At 36.9% G+C, this 7,106-nt stretch overlaps 1 protein-coding gene across 1 annotated transcript in view; it reads left to right on the top strand.

The window, feature by feature from the left end:
- The first annotated feature begins 5,642 nt into the window (after positions 1 to 5,642).
- The window catches only part of LOC121034806 (UDP-glucuronosyltransferase 2A1-like), a 48,320-nt gene continuing 46,856 nt past the window's right edge, over positions 5,643 to 7,106 (top strand). The window contains exon 1 of the mRNA XM_040481939.1: positions 5,643 to 6,120. The gene's annotated coding sequence lies outside the window, so the exon portion shown is untranslated. The remainder of the gene's footprint in view (positions 6,121 to 7,106) is intronic.

The following is a 7,106-nucleotide window of genomic DNA, read 5'->3' as shown; positions in this document are numbered from 1 at the left end:
TTTAGATTCCACATATAAATGAAATCCTATGGTATTTGTCCTTTTCTGTTAGACTTGTTTCACTTAGCATAATACATTCAAGGTTTCTCCATGTTGTTGCAAATGACAAGATAAATATTCCTTTTATGGCTGAGTAGTAGTCCTTTTTGTGTGTGTATATCATATCTTCATCTGTTTATCTTTGATTGATACTTGGGTTGTTTCCATATCTTGACTATTGTGAATAATGCTTCAGCGAAAATGGGGGTGCATATATATATCTTTGAACTGGTATTTTCGTTTTATTTGGATAGATACCCAGTAGTGGAATTGCTGGGTCACATAGTAGCTATATAATTTTTTGAGGAACCTCTACACTGTTTTCCTCAATGGCTATAACCAATTTACATTCCCACCAACAGTCACAGGGGTTCCTTTTTCTCCATATCCTAACCAACACTTACTATTCCTTGTTTTTTTTGATAGTAGTCATTCTAACAGGCGTGACTAATACCTTGTGATTCTGATCATTAGTGATGTTAGTACTTTTTCATGTACCTGTTGCCTACCTGTATGCCTTTTTTGGGAAAATGTCTGTTCAGATCTTTTGCCCATTTTTAAATTAGATTGTTTGTTTTTGTTTTTGTTGTTTTGTTTGGTTTTTTGGAGAGAGAAAGTGTGATCGGGGAGAGGGGCAGCGGGATAGAGAATCCCAAGCGGTCTGCTTCCATGCTCAGCATGGTGCCCAATGTAGGGCTCAACCCCGGGACACTGAGATGATAACCTAAGTCAACGTCAAGAGTCAGACCCTCACCCAACTGGCCATCCAGGAGCTCTGTATGAATTCTTTATTTGGATATTAGCCCTTTATCAGATACATGATTTCTTTCTACTTTCTGTACGTAGAGATACTTTCTACTCTTCTGTATGTTGACTTTGCATCTTGTTGGTGGTTTCCTTTCTGTGCAGAGGCTTTTTACTTTGGTATAGTCCCACTTGTTTATTTTTGCTTTTGTTGCCTTTCCTTTTAGAGTCCTATCAAAAAATCATCACCAAGACCAATGTCAAGGAGCTTGCCACCTGTGTTTTCTTTTAGGAGTTCTATCGTTTCAGGTCTTAAGTTCAGGTCTTTAATCCATTTTGACTTAACTTGTGTATGATGTAAAATAGTGATTTTAGTTTCATTCTTTTATATGTGGCTGTCCAGTTTCCCCAGCATCATTTATTGAAGAGACTGTTCTTTCCTCATTGTGTATTCTTGGCTTCTCTGTTGTAAATTAATTGACCGTATATGCATGGGTTTATTTCTGAATTCTGGATTGTGTTCCATTATTCTGTGTGTGTTTGTTTTTGTTTTTTTTTTAATATCAGTACCTTACAATTTTAATTATTACAGCTTTGTAATGTAGTTTGAAATCAGGGAGTTGATGCCTCCAGGTTTGTTCTTGTTTCTCAAGATTGCTTTGACTGTTCAGGGTCTTTTGTGTTTCCATATAAATTTTATGATTATTTTTCTATTTCTGTGATAAATGTCATTGTAATTTTGATAAGAATTGCATTGAGTCTATGCATTGGCTTTGGGTAGTGTGGACATTTTAACAGTTCCCATCTGTGAGTACAGAATATCTTTCCCATTTATTTGGATCTTCATTTTCTTTCAGCAGTGTCTATAGTGTTCAGTACACTGCTCTTTCATTTCCTTGGTTAAATTTATTGCTAGGTATTTTATTCTGTTTGATGCATTGTAAATGCGATTGTTTTCTTAATTTCTCTTTCTGGTAGTTCATTATTAGTGTATATAAATGCAACAGATTTTTTTATATTGATTTTGTATACTCTTCACTGAATTTATTAGTTTTAACAGTACCTGAGAACATCTCCATAGGCCTCTAGAAGTGTGCCAGACCAGAAGCCTAGCCCTCAGGCCAAAGCTCCTATGTACATAGGCTTCTTTCTCAGAAAGTCCACAGATGTCTTTCTGTCTGCTATCTGTGCAGTACTATGGGGACTGGAATCTGCTAACAACCACCTTCCCAGTTATTTTAGTCCCATGGTACCCAGGAATGCAAGCCCCACAGGCCTCCCAGGGCCAAGTGAGCCAGGGGTTTCACCTGAGTTGCAGCTGTAAAATCAGATGTAAAAACAGATGTAAAAACCGGGGCACCAGATGAATGTAAAAACTTCCCTCTGGGAGATACTGGCACTCTGGGGAGTGGTAGAGGGAGAGTGTGAAGATGACAAGAAGAGAGGGAGGAAAATGTCAAAAGTGGATCCCAGCAGACTCCATCCCCTGAGAGATCCCCAAAAGCCCCTGCCCTTCTGGCCAGTGCTTTTAAGGTCAGCAAATGAATTTCTTCCACATAAGGTCTGGTACCTTTTCTCAGATGGCTGCTTCTGTGCTTTGTGGCTGTTTCTGCGCTAGGCCCTGTGGTGAGTGAGTCTGCACATAAGTCCTTTAAGAGCCGTTTCTAGTTTGTTACCGTCCTTTGAGGCTTGTGGACGGGAGTCCCATTAGCTTTCAAGGCATATGTTTTGGGGGTCTTAAAAGTTGGTGTGTCTAATTTGGGGGACTAACCCTTTGCTTCTCAGGAAGAAGCTTCAAGGTTGTGCATTCCCTCCCAGTTGTGGTTCATTGCACTGGGGGTGGGGCTTATGGCGAGCTTGGGTCTTAGGCTCTGCACTCTGCCTTAATGTCGCTTCTTTCTCATTTGCCCAATGTGAAGGAGTTACTCAGGTAGTTTTCAGGTCTTTCTCGGAGGAAATTATTACATACGTAGCCGTAGACTTGGTTTGTCTGTGGGAGGAGGCAAATTCAGGATCTTTTCTGTGTCACTGTCTTGAACTATCTCCTATAAAAACACTTCTATTTAGTTTTCTTAGAGCTTCCCTTAAAAAATGGTGAACAAATATGAACTAGTGCACATTTTCAAAGTATGTTCAGTATAGCATATCTGTAAATTTACATTAATTCAATTTAACAACATATTAAACATTTTCAGTGGGACACTTTGGGAGATAAAAGGACAATCTCTGCCCTCAAGGAGATTAAATCTTTTTTTTTTTTTAATTTTTTTTTTTTTTAATGTTTATTCATTTTTGAGAGAGAGAGACAGCATGAGTGGGGGAGGAGCAGAGAGAGAGGGAGACACAGAATCCAAAGCAGCCTCCAGGTTCTGGGCTGTCAGCACAGAGTCTGACCGGGGGCTCGAACCTACCAATGGTGATATCATGACCTGAGCCAAAGTCGGACACTCAACTGACTGAGCCACTCAGGTGCCCCGAGATTAAATCTTATATGGAGATAAAGTATATAAGCAAGAAGAATATGAGTATAAATTCAAATGATGAAGCAGGATTGTTTGGGGAAAATGGGTGAGATTTAGAAATGCTACATGTAAGGTGGAGTGTTGGAACATGGGAGAGGACTATAGTTGAAAGTGTATTCAAAAGCTATGTTAGAGCTAGATTGCCAGGAATTATTTGCTGGGAATGGTTTTTTTATGTAAAGTAATAACTGTAGAAAAAGTACTGTAATTATCTCTTGAAATTACAAGAGTAGTGCATGCCCCTTGAACAAATACTAAATTAAAATACATAAAATGGGAGTCTCACTTTCCAGTCGAATCTCATTTCCATGGGTAGTGTGTTATCAGTTTGTTATTTATTATTCCAGGCTTTTTTCCCCTATATTTCTGTAATCATCTGTATACTTATGTTTTAAGATTATTGTGTTAGAGAATAATAAATACTTCTGTAGATAGCTTCTTTGCACTCAACAGTATATCATGAACATACTTCTGAATTAGTGCATATTGACTGCCTTTTTTCTTTAAAAAAATTTTTTTCTTTTTAAATTTTATTTTAGAAAATGAGAGAGGAGTGAGTGGGGGAGAGGGGAAAAGAGAGAGACAGAATCCTAAGCAGGGGCCATGCTCAGCATGGAGTCCGACTCAGGACTTGATCCTAGTACCCTGGGATCATGACCGAGCTGAAATCAGAAGTCAGACGCTCAACTGACTGAGCCACCCAGCCATCCCTTTTTCTTTTTAGTAGCTTCATATTTTCTAGTGTATAGATGAACCAAAGTGTCTTTATCTATTTACTTATCCTTGGGCAGAGAACTTCTAAATGTTGCTATTGCATCTGTGCTGTAATGGATATTCTTGCACATATATTTTAACACTTATACTGTTTTTCATAAAATACTGAATGATACAATTTGGTCATTTTACATTTTCGTAGGTATTGTCAAGTCATTCTCCAAATAGTTGTACAGTTTACACAGTCTCTGAGACTTGCCCGTTTACTATATTTTCTTACCAGTACTGGAAAATATAGAGCCATTAAATTCCTGCCATTCTAACAAGAGAAAAACACTATTTTCATTTTTGTATTAATTTGTATTTCTATAATTATTTATAAGTTTGAGCATCTTTTCGTAATTCATTTAACCGTTTATATTTCTTTTTGTGGCAATTGTCTTTTTGCAGTCTCTGCTCATATATTTATGAGTTTACTTTTTTATTTTGCTTTATGCATATGAATAATACACATGAATATTAATGGTTTGTGGTATGTATTCTCTACCAATGATAGGCTTTCTGTTTGTTTATGGTATCTTCCTTCATATAAATGTTTAAAATCTTTCATATAGTTAAATATGTAAGTAGTTTACTTATGAGTTCTTGATTTTCTACTGTTTTCATCTCAAGTTTTTTTTACATATTTTTAAATTTTAAAGTTTTGGTTTTTTTTGTTTTTTGCATTTAAAGATGTAATATTCAATTTGAAATTTGTTTTTGTGAGAATATGGTATTGAGATCTCACTGCGTAATTGTTCCAACATGATTTATCATTGAGAAATCATCCTTTATTTTGTGTTTCTGTTTATTGTGGCAAATTCTACAATACCTTATGATTGATTTTTTTTCTCAGGAAATATTTAGATTTTTAATACTGATCTTATATTTGGTTATCCTAGAGAATTTAAAATAATCTGTGATAATTTTTTATTTGTTGTGTTTGATTTTCTTCAATACCACATTGCTCACAAATGATGACAAATTCTCCTCCTGTGTTCCAAATTTTATTTATTTTTTTTACATTATTTTCTTATTGGCTAGGACTTCCAGTACCATAGTGAATAGTTCAGATTAACAACTAAACATTCTTGTCCAGTACTTCAAGGATAATACTTCACTGGGGAAAGGAAAAAAATAAACACAACTTAGCAAAATCCTGGGAATTTATAATTGTGATTAGATAGATCAAATGGTATATATGGGCTTATTGAAAAAGAAGTGGGGCATCTGGGTGGCTCAGTTGGCTAAGCCTGACTTCAGCTCAGGTTATGATCTCATGGTTCGTGGGTTTGAGCCCCGCATGGGGCTCTGTGCTGACAGCTCAGAGCCTGGAACCTGCTTCGGATTTTGTGTCTCCCTCTCTCCTCGCCCCTCTCCCGCTCACTCTCTGTCTCTCTTTCTCAAAAACATAAAAAAAAACTTTAAAAAAAAGAAAAAGAAGTATCTTCTGACAATCTGCCTTATTTAACCATTTCAGTTTTGGTTTTTACTGATGGTTATCACATCTCTAGATAATGGTATGTAGCTCTTTGAAGACTTATAAAGTTTAGGGGTGCCTGGGTGGCTAAGTCGGTTAAATGTCTGGCTCTTGGTTTCAGCTCAAGTCATGACCTCTCGGTTCACGGGTTCAGGCCCTAAGTCCAGCTCTGGATGCGCTGACAGTGCGGAGCCTGCTTGGGATTCGCTCTCTCTGCCCCTCCCTTGCTTGCTCACTGGGGCACTCTTTCAAAATAAACAAACTTAAAAAGAAAAACAAAAAAGACTTCTAAAGTTTAGATAATGTATGTGTGTTGAATAAATTTACCTAACCCTTGTAAAACTTTTTACTTCCTTTCAAATCCTTCCAGTTTTTTAGTCTCATTTTCTCCACTGAGAAACTGCAACCACTGTTTTGTTTTGTTTTTTGTTTTTTTTTTTTTAAGAGACAGCGTCACTTGTCTCTTCATTTTTAAGATCAGGACATTGGTTCTTCTATCCTTCCACCTACCTCTCCACCTCCATTAACCTCCTGCCTTTACCTAACTACTCTAAAATACACTGCTGCTTTTACATTTTCAAGGTTAGTGACATTTGTATTGCTTTGTAAGCATAAAGTTTCTGTCTTTATAGTTTGATTCTTAACAGTCAATAAATACAGTTTTCTTTGCTTTCTTTATTGCAACTATTACTCCAAAGCCAAATAATACCGTTTACTTCCTTACATGTTCCATGTTGTGACACCCATGCTACTGAATGGTTAATATTCCTAGGGTAAATTTTAATTGGATTTCTTTCCTTTCCCCACCCCCATCTTTCTCCCTTCTTCCTTTTTCCTCTTCCTTCACCTCTTTTCTTCCTCCTCCTCCTCAGCACCCCCACCCCATAATTTTCTTCATCATGTCCTCACTTTTTTCCAGTCTCTCAGTCGTCTTTTTCACTCATTTTTAACTAAGTCTTCTGCGAGCCATGTGTCATCCTTTTCCAATTTGATGGTGCCTACACTTGGCACAGCAGTTTCCCTGTGAGTCCACTGTTCGGTGGTTCCAGTTTCTTTTTTGTTCCTTGGTTTAGAGTTTCGTTTTATTGAAGTAAATTCACATAACTGCCGGAGAAAGTATAATAGTCATTAGTGCTGTATAGCATGCATTTTTCTCCCCTGCACATACCACCCAACTTCTAGGCACACTGTAGGTTTGTATAGTTCTGCTATCTAAAAGTTAACTTGCTTTCAAGTTTAACTTTTCAGTGAAAAGCCTCTTTTCCTGTCTGAGAGTCACTAGAAGTGTTCCAGATAGTGGCAGTTCTGTCAGTCTGGTTTCTAGAATGAGGGTTATTTGACACAGAACTCTCAATATAACTGCAGTGGACATATAACATGAGAGAGAAATACACCTTTATTGTTTTAAGCCTGGGAGAGTTTTGAGTGATTATTGCAGCATAACCTAGTATCCTGACGGACGTCGGAAAGATAAGAGTGTAACTCCTAAAATATTTCAAATTATATTATTTTCTGAATACTTGATAGTTAATTTGGAGAGATGTAAAATTCTATATTAAAAATCCATT

The sequence above is a fragment of the Herpailurus yagouaroundi genome, unplaced genomic scaffold, assembly GCF_014898765.1.
Source record: "Herpailurus yagouaroundi ecotype Mexico unplaced genomic scaffold, PumYag 28, whole genome shotgun sequence".
Lineage (NCBI taxonomy): Eukaryota > Metazoa > Chordata > Mammalia > Carnivora > Felidae > Herpailurus > Herpailurus yagouaroundi.
The sequence above is the reverse complement of the archived record's forward strand: the minus strand, read 5'-3'. Positions and strand labels throughout refer to the sequence as shown.